General features: G+C 42.7%; 1 protein-coding gene across 5 annotated transcripts in view; it reads right to left on the reverse strand.

The window, feature by feature from the left end:
* Positions 1-224: 224 nt before the first annotated feature.
* Positions 225-18147, reverse strand: part of SNX19 (sorting nexin 19) — a 72866-nt gene continuing 54943 nt past the window's right edge. For 4 of the 5 annotated variants that reach the window (XR_009215475.1, XR_009215467.1, XR_009215470.1 and 1 more), the window contains 2 exons: positions 10618-10783; positions 225-2061 (listed from right to left, as the gene is read on the reverse strand). The gene's annotated coding sequence lies outside the window, so the exon portion shown is untranslated. Of the gene's footprint in view, positions 2062-8369; positions 9412-10617; positions 10784-18147 lie in introns of those variants that run through there. The other variant, XR_009215471.1, reaches the window with a different exon arrangement.

Genomic DNA, 18147 nt, shown 5'->3' on the forward strand with positions numbered 1-18147 from the left:
ATCTGCAGAAGAAATCTAATAAGTTTTGGGGTTCATTGGGGAACCAGAGAATATTCAATTTTATGAGAGGATTAAGTTTTTATTGAATTACGTCTTTATTCAAGGCGCTTTGGTTCATCTACTAAAATAGGGAGTTTAACTCAGTGATCTTTGGACTAGTAAAATGAAAATCATGATAAGAATCTTTTCATAAATCAGTTCTTTCTTTTCTTTTCTTTTTTTTTTTTTTTTTTTTGAGACAGAGTCTCGCTCTGTCACTCAGGCCAGAGTGCAGTGGCGCCATCTCAGCTCGCTGCAACCTTTCCCTCCTAGGTTCAAGTAATTCTCCTGCCTCAGCCTTCTGAGTGGCTGGGATTACAGGTGCGCGCCACCACGCCCAGCTAATTTTTGTATTTTTTTAGTAGAGATGGGGTTTCACCATGTTGGTCAGGCTGGTCTCGACCTCCTGACCTTGTTGTGATCTGCCCACCTCAGCCTCCCAAAGTGCTGGGACTACAGGCGCCCGCCACCACACCCAGCTATTTTTTTATTTTTTTTGTATTTTTAGTAGAGATGGGGTTTCACCGTGTTAGCCAGGATGGTCTCGATCTCCTGACCGAGATCCGCCTGCCTCAGCCTCCCAAAGTGTTGGGATTATAGGAGTGAGTCACCGCGCCTGGTCTATGAATCCATTCTTTCAATAAAGACTCTGCTGGGGCTGAGGGCTGCCAGATATTGGGTGTCCCTGAAGATGAAGCCAGTTGTGTCTATTGGCCTCTTCTCCAAATAGCCAAAGCAAGTGTGCTCAGTGCCCTGGAGTGGCCCAAGGGCAGGGGAATGAATAGTAAAAAGTGTCTCAAGAAAACTGAGTTCTAGTTATGGTTTTTCCATTAACAGTTGAGGCTCCCAAGCTTCTCTGGGCTTCAATTTCATCATCTGTAAAAATAAAGGCATATGACTATTGGTGATTTCAAAATACTGATCTCATGTCAAGTTAGTGACTTAAAACCCCTCCAGGAGAGGTTGTTAAAGGTACACATTTCTTAGCATAAATCTGGAAACAACCTAAGTGCCCATGAGTAGGGGAGTGGTTAAATAAGTTATGGTATATCCAACCATAAATGCCCTTTGAAAAGTATGAATTAAATCTGCATGTGCTGATATAGAAAGTTCTCTAAGGAATATCATCAATTGAAAAAAGTAAAGTACAGAGCAATATATATGGCAAAATTCCTCTTGTGTAATATATCTGTGTGTGTATCTGAAAATGCATATATATTTATACATAAATGCACATACATATATGGCACAAACTTGCTTTCAGTTATTGTTTACGTGGGGGTATACATGAAACTGTTTAGAGTGTTTATCTTAATAGTCTAACAGCTGTATGGGCAGGGTAATATTTAAGGTATTGCTAATAACAATAGTAATGTTAATAGTTAAGGGCTGATTCACCCCACCTATTTCTGATGTCTTCTTTTTTTGTACCCGTCAACATTTATCTACTAATGTGTTATAACAAGAAGGGGACTTGGTACTGTGGGCAGAATACTGAATGGGCAGTAAGTGGATCCGAGTTTAAATCATATTCTAGTTGAATATTCTTGTGCAAGTAACTTAACTTCCCTGGATCTCAATGTCCTCATCTTTTAAATGTGGCAATAGGACTAGCAATAAAACATGGTGGTTCTATTTTAATTTGCAGGTAGTGTTTATAAGTTATCCGGGGAGACACACAGGAGCGTACACACACACACACACACACACACACACACACTCAAATATAGAAAAAATGAGTAAAGAGCATTGCTAACTCTCAACAAATACTTTAAAGTTCTTTCTTAACACTATGGGCTACAGAGGAGAAATAACCTTTATCCTTGAGGAATTTTATGGTCTTGTATGGGAGACAAAACAAATTTGTGTGACCCAACTAGAGAATAATATAAAGCCACATATGACAACCTTGGATTAACCTCATTCTTACGGAGCTCCCTTTAAAATATTACTCACCTGAAACTCAAGAAAAACCAGACTCGGCAATAAATGTAAAACCCAAGTCTCTCGGCCACATTTGCACTGAAATGTAAAATAAAGGGTTAGACAGGTACAATTTCCTTCGTAGTGATAAAATCCTCTGATTCTATTATATAATCTCCAAAAGCAGGTCCAAACTGAATAATTTTTTTCCCCTGAAACTAGATTCCTCCCTGTTTAGTAGAGTCCCCATTTCCAATTTAGGACTTTGCCAACCCCATACAACTTCTTTGCGCAAAATTCCCCAAGATAAGGTCAAGGAGAAGGCCTTACATTACGTCAGCCCCATTATCTGAGCTCCAGAGCCTCCCTTGGCTCCACCCTGTCTGGGCAATGCAGTGGGAGAGGGGACTGGGCTGGGGGTGGCCAGGTGGCTGTCTAGCCTGCCTGGTCACAAAGACCCCAGTGAGTGTGAGATGAGCACATGACAGGGGCTCTGGGCAGGTCAGACTTGATGCCTAACTTGACCCCGCTGACAGCCAGAGTTTGATAAAGACATGATTGAGTTGGGGATTTCTTTCTGACAGTTTAATGGATGGCTATAATTAGGGGCCTGCTCTGAGGGTGTGGAAACACACAGACCCCATTGTAGGGAGGCTAAATGCTACAAAGGTCAAGGCCAAAATATGGTATGAAAGAAGCTCAACGTTTTCCAACATACAGGAGAAGTAAGTCAGCAGTGAAACGTGTTTAGTGAGCATGATCAAGCATAGCCAGTTCTTTTTGATGGTTGTCATCAGTGGTGGGTCTCTGAAGCAGAGTTTCAGTCCTTGTGGCTCCAGAGACTAGCACTCTAAAGGTGGAGTTGACAGGATAAACTTCCCACCTGATCTCAGAAAGCAACTGACTTTCTTTTCTTCTCTTGGAACCATCTCCTTGACTAAAAATAATAATGACAACAACAATAACTGAGACATACACATCGAATTTTAATGTTAAATTTAAACAGTATTTGTCGGTTTGTTTATGCTTCTTTGTCAAAATAATGATTAATGAAAGTGGCTTTAAGCCCTAGATACTTTCTGGGATGTTTTAAAAGACTTTTTCTTAGAATAAAGGAGTCATGATGTGCCAGCCATAATAAGATCCAACTAACAATGATCAAAAAAAGTACAGTGAGTAATGGCAATAATGTTCTCATTAAAGGAAAATAGCTCACAACTTAGAAACAGAAGGAATTAGTGAAACTCCATCCATCGAGGGCTCATAGGCTGCCCTTGGAAATGCTCTTACCTGGTCACAGTACTAGTGAATTCATTTCCTGGTTAAGTTTGTAAGGTAGGCATCTTGAAAGACATTCATTAATCAAAGAATCAAATAATCCCAGGGCTGAAAAGGATTTTGGAGGCCCTAGAGTGCCAAGAGGCTGACCCACCTCTGCCGTATGGATTCTGATGCTCTGACTCCTTTACACTGCCTATCCCAATCTGGGTAGCTATGAGTATTAACAAACTTGTCCTGATACAGTAGTCTCCCTTATCTGCAGTTTCACTTTCTACAGTTTTAGTTACCTGTGGTTAACCACAGTCCAGAAATAGTAAATGGCAAATCTCAGAAAAACACATAAGTTTTAAATTGCATGCCCTTCTGAATGGCATGAGAAAAATCTCATGCAGTCCTACTCCATCTCACCCAGGACGTGAATCATCCTGTTGTCTGGCATGTCCATGCTGTCTGCACTACTCACCCATGAGTCACATAGGAGCCATCTTGGTTATTAGATTGACTGTCATTTGTTTTGCAGTGCTTGTGTTCAAGTGACCCTTATTTTACTGAGCAGTGGCTCCAAAGAACAAAAGTAGTGATGCTGGCCATTTGAACATGCCTAAGAGAAGCTGGGAAGTGCTTCCATTAAGTGAAAAGTTGAGAGCTCTTGACTTAATAATGAAAGAATAAAAATTGCAATATTAAAGTTGCTGAGATCTACAGTGAGAATGAATTTTTTACCTGTGAAATTGTGCAGAAGAAAAAAATTCATACAGTTTTGCTGTTGCACCCCAAACTTTATCATAGGTGTGTATGTATAGGAAAAAAACATAGTTGGGGTTGGTACTATCCTAGGTTTCAGGCATCCATTGGGTGTCTTGGAACATATTCCCTGTGGATAAGTGGGGACTACTGTATTGAACTAAAATCTGTTTTTTTTTTTTTTTTTAACCTCCCACTGATTGGTTCCATTCTACCAATTGCGGTCACATAGACCAAGGCTAAGTCTCTGTTATATATGCTACTAGGACTGGCTACGTAATTTGCAGGGCCCAGTGCAAAATGAGAATGTGGGGCCCATGTTAAAAATTACTAAGAATTTCAAGATGGTAACAGAGCATTAAGCCAAGGGTGGAACCCTTCTAACTGCAGAGCTCTGTGTGGCTCTACAGGTAAGCACACCCAGAAAGTTGGCGGTGTAGGGAACTTTTTGTTTTGTTTCTGAATGACTGGATTTGGTACAGTGTTAATAGAAGGAAACTTTATTTTTCCTCCACTTTGTGTTATAGCTCTTTTTCAATTCCTTCTTCCTTCCTGCAGATCCCATGGAATATTCTGGTCTTTTGCAGATATTAAAAGCCCAGTTCAATATTTTATTAAACTCCAAGCTCTCAATCACTACCTTTGCCCTGGCTGGGGCTGGGAAACTTGTAGAGACTTGCTTCTTTTCTTTGTTCTCCTGGCTGGTCTACCTCCCACTCTTCATGTTGCTGTTGGCTCCTTCAGGGCTGGCCAGGGATAGAAGGAGAAGGGCAGCGGATGGGAAAGGTCTTCCTTACTTGGTAGGCCCAGGTGTGATCTGGTGTAAGGGCTCTCTGAGCTGAGCACTCAAGTGCTCCTCCTTTCTTTCATGGGTACATCTCTGGGTTCGTCTAAGCTCCTCCTCTGGGGACTTTGAACTGCAGTTTTCTGGTGCGGGGATGCCTCCTTTGGCTAGAAGTTGATGACATTCTCTCAGCCCATGGCTAGTGGTTCACTGCAGTCTCCTGCTGGGGTTGTCCACCCTGCACTCCCTAATTCCAGTGGTCCTCTTGGATAGAGTTTTCAAACTGCCTCATGCTGGTCTCTTCCTCAGGATTCACATGTGGACCTTGGGAAACATGTGTTTTTGCCCTGTCATTTGCATAGCTCCCTTCAGTCTGCCAGCACAGCTTCTACTCCCTGCCCACAGCCAGAAACTCTCTCCTTCAGATTTTCTTCCAAGTAAGTGTGACTCAGATACCAGTTCCAGAATCTGCCCCAATTCCAAGGAATATATGGCAATCCTGTTAGAGGTTCTTTGAAACTCATCTCAGTTGGCCTGAGTAGTGGAGGATTAGGAGGGCATTTCAGCATACAACTTTCTTTACTTTTTTTTTTTTTTTAAGGAAGAATTTTGCTCTGTTGCCCAGGCTGGAGTGCAATGGTGCAATCATGGCTCACTGCAGCCTCAATCTTCTAGACTCAAGCAGTCTTCCCATCTCAGCCTTCCCATCTCAGGTCCTGAGTAGCTGGGACCAAAGGCATGTACCACCACACCTGGCTGATTTTTTTTTTTTTTTTTGAGAGATGGGGTCTCGCTTTGTTGCCCAGGCTACAAGTTTCTTTCTGAAAAGCTTACCATTTGTTGCTCCTCCTTAATGGATACTTAGTCTTTTCTTATATCATCTGGAGATGAGTGATAGACCAACGCAAAAAGAACAAATTATTGGTCTTGCCCCTTTCTCTAAATTTGAAGGTAGTTGGCACCTATTGTGCTTAGTGTTAGGGCTTTAGCAGACAATGAGACAATAAAGAGAAGTCCCACTTGAACATCCTGTTACACAAGTAATGGACTAAGAAACATTTGAGGATAACTACAGCTATGGATTCAATGTTTGTGTCCCCCACAAATTCATGTGTTGAACTCCTAACTTCCAATGTGGCTATGTTTGGAGATGGGGCCTTTATGCAGGTAATTAAGGTTAAATTAGACCATGAGGGTAGCGACCTGATCTGGCAGAATTTGCATACTTATTCTTAATTCCCTTTCTCTCACATGTGCCCTTCTCTCTCCACCATGTGAGGACATAGTGAGAAGGAGGACATCTGTAAGTTACGAGGAGGGTCCTCAACAGAACTAAATTGGCTGGCACCTGGATCTTGGACTTCCCAACCATCAGAATTGTGAGAAAATAAATGTCTGTTGTTAAAGCCAGTCTGTCTATGGCATTTTATTAGTCAGCCCAAGCTGAGTAAGATGACTACTCTGCACTTTCGTGAGTGTTGCCTTTCTAAATGTGAGCACCTGCCATTCCTTTAATCCTCCCCAGCAAACCAAAATCTGTTTGCTCACCTCTCTGGACAGGCTCTAGTTTGTTACATATTGGAGTCACACTTTTCACAGGAATTGTTCTCCGTGGAGAACCATGAGCATAAGTGGAAATTGTGTTAAGTCACCTCACTCTTGAAAACCTGTTTGGTTGTTCTTAAAATGTAAATATAAAATGTGAGATCAGTAGGATAAAGAAAGGGTTGGATGCACAAACATATAACTAGGATTACTCTCTTGTAAACACAATTTAGATGGTTGTGTTTCTCTTTTGCTGAGGTTGCATGGTAGAATTTGGGTAACGTAAATGCACTTTTGATGTAATGTGACTGTACTCAACTTAAAGGATGATGCCCAGATCTGAACATGCTATCCCAGGGTGGTCTCCTGAGCAAAAGGAAGAGGACTCTCAACCCCAGGACCCAGAAACTATAGTTCTCTGAATGTTTCCTGAAAGTGCAGTGATGCTGGTGGCCTAAATCCATTCTGCTGTCTCATTTTCTCTATTTCATCCTTTCTGTGTGCTTTTTAAATGCAGGCACAGAACTCATACTTACATCTTTCTTTCAGATTCTGTCCTTTGATGTATTAAAATATATTTATTGCTCTTAAAGTATCTCCTCACATGATGCTTATTAATTGCAAAGAGAAAAACAGTTAACTTTACAGAGGGGAAACCTGACAGCCTTCCCCATAAGCAAATGACCAGTGTAAGGCACAGCGGCATCATGTGCCTCTGGATACTATGCACTAAGAAGGACATAACACCACTGTGCATATTGCTAAAAAGGCACAACCTCCATCGAACCTTGAGAAAACACAAGACAACACACCCAGATGGTGGAACATTCTATAAAAGTATATCAATGTCATTAAAGACAAGAAAGACTGAGGACCTAGCTCATAGATTGGAGGAGATTAAGAAGACATACTAACTAAATGCAATGTGGATAAGAAAAAGGCCATTGGTGGGAAAATTGGTGAAATTCAAATAAGGTCTGTAGATTAGCTAAGAGTATTGTATAAATGATAATTTCCTGGTTTTAATAATTTTACTAAGGTTTTATAAGATGTGAATGTAAGAGAAAGCTAGGAAAGGTTTTTGCAATTTTTCTTTGAGTCTATCATCATTACTTTAAACTAGAAGTTTACAAATTGTATTTATTGGGTCCCTCCTCTGTGCCACTCTCTGTGCTGGGAGGAGAGCAGTAAACCAGACACAAGCTCTGCTTGCAGAGGCTCACAGTAGACTTTGCAGAAGATCAAGCAGTCATGTACTATGTGTTATGATGGGTGCATGCATACAGTGCCAGAAAGAGCAAACAGCAGGGCTATTGGCTGGAGAAAACTGGAAGTGACATGGAAACTGAATCCCAAAGATGGAGTGGAGCTATCCAAATAAACAGATGGCTTATGGAAGAGAGATATGGGAAGCTGTTCAGGCACAGGGGCAAAATGTGCAAAGGCAGAGCCCGTTGGGGAACTGTAGGACTAGATCTGAGTGTGTCCTCAGTGTGCTGGAGGGCAGGAAGGGTGCGTTTGAAGTCTGTGAGCACGAAGGGGAGTAGAATGCAAGGGCCAGCCCAGGAAGGTCTCCTGAAGGCCTCCTAAAGAGCTGGGAATGTGAAGCCATTGAAGGATTCCAAACAGATATTTGAAATGAGATTTATGATGCAGTGCATGCACTCTGGTCACCGAGTAGCTAACTGACTAGAGCCAATAGTCAACGGCTAGTCTCTGATTCCAGTCAGAGTCAGTGTGGCCAGACGAGGCTATCGAGGTCATCCAGATGAGTGGACAGTGGCCTCAGCGGGTGTAGAAATCAGTAAATGCCTTGGTGTCTTTGTGAATCTCACCTCTTTCCTAAGAAGGGAAAAGGAATTAATGTGATTACCTACATGAGCTGAGTTCTGCACTGGACACTTCAGTCTCATCATTCCTTTATGTGCCTATCAAAGCCTGATGTTAGAGGGATAGTCATCTTCATTTGAATCATAGGTAATTGAGGCTCTATAAGGTTCAGTGGTTGACATCCACTCCCTGCATCACAGAGGGGTGAATGACAGAACTGAGATTCAAGTCCAGGTCTGCATGGCTCCAGAGCTCATCCTCTATTTACTGTAAAATTTCACATATAATCTAATAATATACCCGTCAGCCTCATGTCATTGGCCAGTTGTCATGTGTAAGGTTTACAACCGAGAGAAACTAGTTTCCAGTGGCTCCTATTTCAGGTCAGACAGACTGTAAGCACACACAGAGCAGCAATCTGCCCGCTTGGTCCAGTGCTGGGCCTGCACAGTCCCCGCGGTGAGTTCTCACCACAGCAGGCAGAGCTCTGCCCCGTACCCTCCCTAGCCCCTCTGTACCCCGGGCTGCCAGGTGAGTGGAGCTGTGAAAGTTTGCTCCACGCTTTTCACTTAGTGTTCCAGTTAGGGAATTATTGAATGGTCTTAAGCTATTTCTCATTCAGATTTGTGGCACACTTACTCTCTTTCACACTCAGCTGTGTTTCATGTTCAACTTATGTCCAGGTTCAAACTATTTCACAAAGATGATTTTAGATTATAAACTAAAGAGACCAAAAAGGCGGGGACATTCAAAAAAATTAGGCCTCAAATTATACAATTTCATGACTCAGTCTGCAAATGTAATCTTGTGTTGCCTCTCCTCTCTGCTCGGGGCCACCGTGATATCTTCCTGGTGTTTTCAAGTGAGGTTCTGGATATTTATTCTGAAGACCATTCTCCCTGACTTCTTATGTCTTACCTCCTTTTGCCCACAAAGAAACCTCTTTCCCTCTGATCACGTAATGTTCCCTCTCAGACTACATTGCTTTCCAGAGACCTTTTCATTGCCAACACTTCCAGAGGTCTGTCACACTGTCTTCATAAATGTGCCCAACATGGTTCCTACCCCTCCACCTTCCACCCACTTCTGGAAAGAAACACACTTTTCCCAGAACACTTTAAGTCCAAGCTTAGGGAAGCCACTTAGCTCCCAGAACCCATGGTAGATACAGTTGCAGGTAATTTGAGTTATATCCAGCACAGCAACAAATTCTTACCAACTTAGTCTTCATGAGCAGATGGGACCCAGTCCTCCTCCTAGCCCAACTGTAAGCAAAAAAATTATAGCAAAGCCTTTGCTTGGGGTCTTTTGGGACCAAACCACTTACAAATAGAATATCCCAGAGAACATTTTAATCCTTATAACTGAGGTATTTATCATCTAGAAATGTAGCCATTTCTATGTTGCCAGGTACCTTAGGCTATTTGAATAAGACCTCAATGCTGGGGTGGTTGCTATGAATGCTAAGCCAGTCACCTGGGTGAATAGCAAAATAGGATTTTAAACAATAGTCTGGGCAGGTCCTATGCAAGGGAGAAATTTGGCTTAACCCAAAATAATAGATTTTTAATGGTGGAAACTATGGGTAGCATATTAGCAGCAGGTGAAAAATTTTGTGTGGGAGGCTTCTGCCTTCCAAGCAGTCCTGTTTGTCTGCTTGTGATCCAGACCTTCAGAATTTGCTATCATGTCCAGGTAGTTCAGTGCAGGTGGGAATATCTCAAGTGACGTTTAATATTTAGTGGTGAATAATTTATGGTTTTCTCAAACTTCCTTTGCTCCTTTGTTTATTCATTCATATAATCAGCAAATGTTTATTTGGGTACCAGAGATTCAAATATGAGATTATTACTTTTAAAGAGTTTATACTGTATCAGAGAGAAAGACATTTTAGTGGGAAACAGTGTACAATCAGTAAGAGCTATTGTTGAGTTATGTAAAAGGCCCCGTGGAACACAGAGACAAGAACAAATTCTGCTTGAGGATCATGGGATGCTCTGTGGAGGAGATTGTGTTTAAAGTCGCAGCTGGACACCTTCACTAAGAGGTGAGGGGAGAGGGGTGGCATGGGAAGAGGACATTTCAGGCAGGGGTAGGGTGACCTACCATCCTGGTTTGCTTGGGCCTGAGGGAGTTGCTGGGGATCCAAGACTTTCACCGCTAAAACCAAACAGTTCCCAAACAAACTCATGGTCAATCGCCTTAGAGAGGGGGAAATTTATGCTAAGCATGAGAATGGTTTGGCCCTTCCCATTTCTACAATAATGATCAGTTCTATGTAGTCAATGTCTCTTTTCTCTTTAGATACTTGTTTTCTTGCCTAGCAAAAGTTTTACTTATTATGGGTTATTTATAGTAAGAGCTTTAAGATCCACTTTCTATAACACGTCACACCTCATTTGCTCTCCTAAACCAATGCAATGCTTCATTGAGTCCTTAAGCAGAAATGAAGAACTGAGATCTGTTCTTACCTCTTTCTTTTAGCTACCCTTCTCTCTTTCTTGTGCCTCTTTCTTCTTTCTGCCGACTTCCTTCTCCTTCCCAGTCTCTGTCTCTTTCTTCAGCACCAAGTACCTTCTCTGTTTCTGAGGAAGCAGCAGAGGAGGCTATGTGATCCAGAGAACTTGTTCTTGGCTTCTGGAAGCAGAGATGCAGGAATGGACCAATAAGGCATTAAACAAATTCATTTAGAATCTCAAGAAAGAAATATCTAACAGTATAATCATAATAACAACATTTTGATTTCTTCAGAAGCACTCCAATAGCTTCACCCGCATTAGCTAATCTTTTGCAGTGAGGAGGTGCAATTCCCTCTAGCCTGGCGGATTCTGTTTGGTTACAGTATTTATAGTGGCTCCTTTTCAGAATCTGATTCTCTGCCCCTTTCTCCTAATGAATCTCCATGTTGGTAGAAATACATTTATACCTTCCCTCCTTTAAAAATGGAATATGACACTAGAGACAGAGGGCATCCTAGTCCCAATCATCCAAGTTCACATATGTAACACATCTCTGTATTGTATATTCAGATGCATTTTCCCATCTCTATACCTAACCACCACATGAACAAGTAGAACTTTGGGTGGACAAGGAATGGAACCACACAGAAGTTTAAAAGCTTAAAACAGAAGTGGGGGTCAGCTGAACAGCCTGCAGGTCCTTGAAAGTGGGGCTGTGAGTGCTGGGTCCATCAAGATGCCCTCAGCACAGTGCCCACCCAAAGAGCTCACTCTATATGTGTTGACTTCCTGATTGATGTGTGTGCAGTGAGAAGGAGTCAAACCAAAGACCAACGATTCTTTTTTTTATATACATTTTTTTAAAAATTATACTTTAAGTTCTAGGGTACATGTGTACAATGTGCAGGTTTGTTACATATGTATACATGTGCCATATTGGTTTGCTGCACCCATTAACTTGTCATTTACATTAGGTGTTTCTCCTAATGCTATCCCTCCCCCAGCCCCCCAGCCCCTGACAGGCCCCAGTGTGTGATGTTCCCCTTCCTGTGTCCAAGTGTTCTCATTGTTCAGTTCCCACCTATGAGTGAGAACATGCAGTGTTTGGTTTTCTGTCCTTGTGATAGTTTGCTGAGAATGATGGTTTCCAGCTTCATCCATGTCCCTACAAAGGACATAAACTCATCCTTTTTCATGGCTGCATAGTATTCCATGGTGTATATGTGCCACATTTTCTTAATCCAGTCTATCATTAATGGACATTTGGGTTGGTTCCAAGTCTTTGCTATTGTGAATAGTGCCGCAATAAACATACATGTGCATGTGTCTTTATACTAGCCTGATTTATAATCCTTTGGGTATATACCCAGTAATGGGATTGCTGGGTCAAATGGTATTTCTAGTTCTAGATCCTTGAGGAATCACCACACTGTCTTCCACAACGGTTGAACTAGTTTACACTCCCACCAATAGTGTAAAAATGTTCCTATTTCTCCACATCCTCTCCAGCACCTGTTGTTTCCTGGCTTTTTAATGATCGCCATTCTAATTGGTGTGAGATGTTATCTCACTGTGGTTTTGATTTGCATTTCTCTGATGACCAGTGATGATGAGCATTTTTTTCATGTGTCTGTTGGCTGCATAAATGTCTTCTTTTGAGAAGTATCTGTTCATGTCCTTTGCCCACTTTTTGATGGGGTTGTTTGATTTTTTTCTTGTAAATTTGTTTAAGTTCTTTGTAGATTCGGGATATTAGCCCTTTGTCAGATGGGTAGATTGCAAAAATTTTCTCTCATTCTGTAGGTTGCCTGTTCACTCTGATGGTAGTTTCTTTTGCTGTTCAGAAGCTCTTTAGTTATAACCCATTTGTCTATTTTGGCTTTTGTTGCCGTTGCTTTTGGTGTTTTAGTCATGAAGTCCTTGCCCATGCCTATGTCCTGAATGGTATTGCCTAGGTTTTCTTCTAGGGTTTTTATGGTTTTAGGTCTAACATTTAAGTCTTTAATCCATCTTGAATTAATTTTTGTATAAGGTGTAAGGGAAGGATCCAGTTTCAGCTTTTTACATATGGCTAGTCAGTTTTCCCAGCACCATTTATTAAATAGGGAATCCTTTCCCCATTTCTTGTTTTTGTTAGGTTTATCAAAGATCAGATGGTTGTAGATGTGTGGTGTTATTTCTGAGGCCTCTGTTCTGTTCCATTGGTCTATATCTCTGTTTTGGTACCAGTACCATGCTGTTTTGGTTACTGTAGCCTTGTAGTATGGTTTGAAGTCAGGTAGCACAATGCCTGCAGCTTTGTTCTTTTTGCTTAGGATTGTCTTGGCAATGTGGGCTCTTTTTTGGTTCCATATGAACTTTAAAGTAGTTTTTTCCAATTCTGTGAATTAACTCATTGTTAACTTGATGGGGTAATCTATAAATTACCTTGGGAAGTATGGCCATTTTCACAATATTAATTCTTCCTATCCATGAGCATGGAATGTTCTTCCATTTGTTTGTGTCCTCTTTTATTTCGTTGAGCAGTGGTTTGTAGTTCTCCTTGAAGAGGTCCTTCATATCCCGTGTAAGTTGGATTCCTAGGCATTTTATTCTCTTTGTAGCAATTGTGAATGGGAGTTCACTCATGATTTGGCTCTCTGTTTGTCTGTTGTTGGTGTGTCAGAATGCTTGTGATTTTTGCACATTGATTTTGTATCCTGAGACTTTGCTGAAGTTGCTTATCAGCTTAAGGGGATTTTGGGCTGAAACGATGGGGTTTTCTAAATATAAAATCATGTCATCTGCAAACAGGGACAATTTGACTTCCTCTTTGTCTAATTGAATACGCTTTATTTCTTTCTCTTGCCTGACTGCCCTGGCCAGAACTTCCAACACTATGTTGAATAGGAGTGGTGAGAGAGGGCATCCCTGTCTTGTGCCAGTTTTCAAAGGGAATGCTTCAGTTTTTGCCCATTCAATATGATATTGGCTGTGGGTTTGTCATAAACATCTCTTATTATTTTGAGATACATTCCATCAATACCTAGTTTATTGAGAGTTTTTAGCATGAAGGGATGTTGAATTGTGTTGAAGGCCTTTTCTGCATCTATTGAGATAATCACGTAGTTTTTGTCTACCAAAGACCAAGGATTATAACTCTCCAACAAGCAAAAATACAAACTGGGAGAATGTTGTCAGTGGCACTTCCTCCCTTACACCACCAGCTTTTATAATTATTTCTCATGATCCCAGTGTCCCATTGACTCTTTTTAACCCCCAACAGCCCAAAGCTGTGGTGCCCAAACAAAGCTTCTGTTTTCCAGGAAACAGCTGATATTCCTATTGTTGTATTCCTTATTTTTATTCTGTAAGAGTGGGAGAGAGTGTACAAGTAGGTAAAAGTTACAGGTTCTAGCATCAGACCTGTCCTCCACTCCTGGCTGTTGCTTACTACCTGTGTGACTTGGGCATATCATTTTTTTATCTCAGAGCCCTTTCCTTTATCTGTAGAACAATGATAGCACAGATTACCTCAAAAGATTGCTGTGCAGTTCAGCTGGGATAAGACTGGAGACATGGGGGTCTTCAGGGACTCGAGCTGAGTGAGCAGCCCCGGAACCACTTTTTTGAAGGTTACTGGTTGGTTGAGCCAAAAGGAAAAGAGAGCTCTGAAGGATGTCTCATTAGCACTTTTAAGTGGGTAGTAGGTTTGCTCTGTCTGATTGGCTAGAACTGGTCACATGGTATCACTCAACCAGGAAGAGTCTGGGAAGTACAATTCTCACAGGTGCCAGGAAGGCACAAAGCTGGGAATATTTGGTAATTAGTACAGCGTGCACAGTAGCTAGCACTATGACTGGCACGTTCTTTGTGCCACTCTATGCCAGCTGTATTTTAGTTCAGATCTGTTATCTATAAAATGTTGTACGTGTATTGTTTAATATATTCAAAAGCGTTAATTGCTGGTAATTGATATATAACGTCCTCCCTTTCAGAAGTTTCTACAGCTTAATAGAAATTCCTGGAGTGACTCAACTCTCAGCCAGTAACTCAGTTAGTGGAAAGATTTGGGAAGTTTTCTGAAGGAGGTAGAATTTGAACTGGATTTGGATGTTTGGGTAGCATCTCAGTAACAAGCTATCAGGTAGGACTTTTGACGCATGGCACAGAGTGCCTGAGTTCTTTGCTTTGCGCATGCAATTTATTTATTTATGATTTGCCTATTTGTTTATTCATTCAGTTATTCATCAAATGTTTACCAAATGTTTATATGTGCCAGGCACTGGAGATATTAGCGTGGAGGAAGGCAAAGATGCTTCTCTTTGTGAAGCGTGCATTTTAGTAGAAGACATTAAACCAAAAAAAGAAAGTAAATATAGTAATAGTATAGTAGGTGGTGATATGGTTATCAATGAATGAAGCAGAGCAGGGGGTAGACATGCCAGGGTTACAGAGAGTGGGAGGGTGTTGCTATTTTGTTCGGGGTGGTCAGAAAAGCAATAGAAGAGGCAGGCTCTGTGCCAATCTAAGAGAGGAGCATCCACAGAGCGACCAGCAAGGGCCACTGCTCTGAGGGGAGAGTCTTCTGGGCCTATTTAGGGAAAAGAGTGAAATGGTGGAAAGAACAGAAACTAGGAGCTGGGTTATTATCAGGGTTTTAGTCTTGGCTCCAGTGTTGATTTACTGCTGTACTTGGAGCTGGCAATAAATAAAGTGGTTGCAAGGATCCACTGGGAGCTAGGCTGCCTGGGTTTGAATCCCAGCTCTGCCCTTTACTAACTGGATAAGTGGGGTGAATTGCTTCTCTCTCCAAGCCTCAACTCCTCCATCTGTACATGGGGGTGGGGACCCTCATACTTCATGCAGTCTTTGGGAGAATTAAATGAGTTAATCCACATAGAGCATGGAAACCAGGCCTTGACATGTTGTGAGCCCTCTCTGATGTTAGCTATTGCTATTCGAGCAAGTTATTTCCCCTCTTTGGGATTTAATACTGTCGTCCAGCAATTGTAAGCTTTGGAGACATGGTCTCTTTAGCTTCTCTCAGGAAGTCTGAGGCTAATTTGTAGGTTATGCTGTGGATCATTAGCTGGTCATTTGTTCTATCCTCAGGAACTGTGTATTTTCACAGTCTTCTTGCTGGATTTAGCTTCTTTCCAGTGAAGTTGAGCATGGGATCTTTCATTTGTCTTTGCTAGACTTCCACTTCTCTCTGCCTCACTGGTGGGCTTTATTCCTTCCTGGAACTTTGCAGACTACTTCAGTACATTTTGTTGATTAAAAACATTCTCTCCACAAACTTCAATACACTGGCAAAGGATCTCTGTAGCAGAAACTTTAAAACATGAAACTGCAGGCTGCTTTCTGTTTGGAGACCAAGCATCTGGGAAAGATGCCATTTGAACTAAGGGTGCACCAAATCATAGACACTCTTGGATGGCCCTTCCTGCAACATAGTTACAAATGCCAACAAGCATCTTACTGCTCTAGCCATGTGCTCTGGTTGCTTATCATATAAAATAGTGCATTTGAGAACCCATCCTATCCTTGGTCTGAACATTTGTCTCCCTCCGAAATTTACAGATTAAAATCCTAAACACCAAGGTGATGATATTAGGACGTGGAGCCTTTGGGAGGTGATTTGGTCTTGAGGGTAGAGCCCACATGAATGGGATGAGTGCCCTTATAAAAGGGGCCTAAGGGAGCTTGTTTGTCCCTTCTGACATGTGAGGTTACAGTGAGAAGATAGGGTCTATGAGGAAACGGGCCATCATTTGACACTGAACCTTGGTGTCTGGACGGTGAGAAATGTGTGTTTTTTTTTGTCAGCCACCTGATATGGTATTCTGTTATGGCAGCTCAGACACAGTCCTGCATCTTTAGAACTCAGGGTACACTGTGTGCTCCATCAATGCTCACGACCATTTGGTACTCACGCTGGAGTGCGGGGGTTCGGAATGAACACTGAGACCAGCCGTGCAGCATCTGTCCTCTCTTTCTGTGAGCAGTGCCATTCTGTATGTGACATGGACTCCTAGCTTTAGACCCTACAGATCACAGTGCAGTGTCTTTCACAGAATAAGTGAGGGTACTAGTGATACTAAGCTGGGTGATAAACCCTGCTAGGCCCCAGAGAGGTGCGGCCTGCATGGAGTGGAGAGTGTGTGGCCAGGTGAAGCAGCCCAGACAGAAGTGCCAGCACCACCATCCACTAATTGGGTGACCTCAGCCATGCACCTGAGCTCTGGGCCTCATCTTTCCCATCTATAACATGTGGGCATGTACCTTTGTTTTGACAAATAAATGACAATATATGCTTTTAGAAACTGGTGGCTACTAATCTTATGTAAAGAATGTGTGTATTTATCTTGCCAAACAAATACATGGTTGCTCGTCAATTTCAGATCATGACAAGTTGATATCATAATGAATTTGTCGTATTTCTTGGTCAGGGAAGGAGAAAAAAACCAGTGCCTAGTGATGACACCAAGTAAAGGTAAAACCTGGCCAAGGGTGGACCTGGCTCCAGTGTCTCTTCCAGTTCTCCTTCACCCTGGGGATTACTCATTTATCTCTATGAATGCAGATTTATGGACCTATAAATGAATATATGTGTTAGGGCCACCATTGCTTGTTGTAACTCCACAAAGCATATTGACCACAAAACCTATTGAGGGCCATGGGGGCCCAGCCTGCAACCCAGCCCATCTGCACCCTGCATCCTTATCCACTGCCTTCCTTACCACCGCCCACCCACATGCCAGCACTGCCGTGCGGCCTCTGCTGCGGCTGTCCCTTGGCCTACACTGCCCTTTCCTAATCTTTCCCAAGGCGACTCCTAACACCTTTTAAGACTGCCTAGAATCACCAGGAAGGCTTCGCTGGCCCACCCCTGCCCGCCCGGCTTCCCCAGGCTGGGAGAAGTCCTTCTGGGGGCTTCTGTGTGCACCTCTGTGCCTCCACGTCCCTCCCCACACGGTGACTTTGTGATGATGCGCTTGCCTCCCCTTTCCATGGATAATGAATTCACCCAGGACAGGGCTTTGTCTTTTTCATTCCTGAATCCGAAGCTCACCTGCTACTAGAGAATTTGTGAATTTCCGTTGAACACATGGAAGGCCTAGGAAGCTCTGGGGGAGAATGAATGACTTTCTTCAAGGCCTCCTGGCAAAGCAGCAGTGCAGTGGGAACCGGAGCCGGAGGACGCTGGCTCCTCCCCTAGAGCCCTCCGTGGAGTCACGGTGGCTCTTCTCTCCCATACCCAGCGTCCGGCGCTTGGCTTTGTTTCCCGGAGCGGGTGGCACTGTTTGGCCGCCACAGGCACAGCATCGTCTCTAGGCATCGCCCTCCGCACCCAGGGATGCGGTGTCCCCAGCCTTGCCTTTCTTGATGGCTAAAACAACAGCGCCACCTTCCGGCCTCAAGGCCACCGGGTGTGGCCGGACCTGGGAGACCTTGGGCGCCCTCTTGTGGAATTTCAGAAGTTGGGCTGCGGAAATGACTCCGTTATCCCCAGCTGACCGACCATGAGGCCCGCTGGGCACTTCCACCTTTGAGGTT

This window comes from Hylobates moloch, unplaced genomic scaffold (genome assembly GCF_009828535.3).
Source record: "Hylobates moloch isolate HMO894 unplaced genomic scaffold, HMol_V3 SCAFFOLD_11, whole genome shotgun sequence".
NCBI lineage: Eukaryota > Metazoa > Chordata > Mammalia > Primates > Hylobatidae > Hylobates > Hylobates moloch.